Raw genomic sequence first — 1,138 nt, 5'->3', positions numbered from 1 at the left:
CAAAATTCCTATTTTGCTTTCCACATATTCACTTGTGTAGGGTGACCTTTGCAAAACGCTTGAGGAAGAAACCTACCCGTTTCTTGCATTAAATCAAACTTTTTTTCATGGACCCTCAAAATATTATTTGTGGATCCCCAATTTACTATTTTACTTACATGGACTCCACCCCATCACAATCTTAAATGGACCACCAGGGTTCATACGGACTCCAGTCGAGAACTACTGGTTTACAAGGGAGATATGTCAATTCAATTTCAGCTTAAAGAATTCAGCAACTCTGGGCGAATGACGATTAAATTGGACGAAATATTACGAAGATGACCGCCAACTACACGAAATCAAGCGCATGAACAACTTTTGAAAATGGTTTTTAATTTATGGCACAACACCAACAATATCAGGGGAGGGATTAAGTCGATTACAACGACGCCAGAGTGTAACTGGGCTTTATTTTATCGACACCGAAACGGACGAAAGTTAAAGTCGACCTCGGCCGAATCTGAAATCAGAACGCAGCAGCAGACGAAAAATGCTGCCATGCCTTTTCTTTTTTTCCTGTTGACATAGAAAAAATACTTCGTGTGAAATGTAATTCTGAACCTAACAACACTCCATGGATAAAATCCAATTCTATTTAGTTGTATATTTGCATACATTTGATGTTTCACACTAGAATCTGTTGCTCGCAACCCATGAATAACTTTTCTAGGAGACAAATGTGTAAAGGTCAAAATTGAAAGTAATTATGGCATTATGGGATAGGATGGAAGGGCTACGACATGGCAATTTGTTTGTCTGCTTCGACTTTCACATTAATTACCATTTTCTTTGGGTGTTTATTATATTTTATTTATTCTACTTCTTTTATGGGTTTTTTTTTTTTTTTCATAATTGGGGGAGCTGAATTTGTTAAGACTGTCTGCTTTGGGTGAACGTCGGAGGATTTGGGCTTGTTAGCTTGTTGTTGTTGTTGTTGTTGTTGTTGTTGCTGTTGTTGCTGTTGTCATCACCGTTGATAATAATGATGATGACGATGGTGGTAGTGGTAGTGGTGGTGGTGGTGGTGGTGGGTTAATGGACGTGGGGGGACGGCGATGGTGATGGTGATGATGATGATGATGATGATGATGATGAT

This window comes from Octopus bimaculoides, chromosome 3 (assembly GCF_001194135.2).
Source record: "Octopus bimaculoides isolate UCB-OBI-ISO-001 chromosome 3, ASM119413v2, whole genome shotgun sequence".
NCBI classification, from domain to species: Eukaryota; Metazoa; Mollusca; class Cephalopoda; order Octopoda; family Octopodidae; genus Octopus; species Octopus bimaculoides.
Note: the sequence above shows the minus strand (reverse complement) of the source record.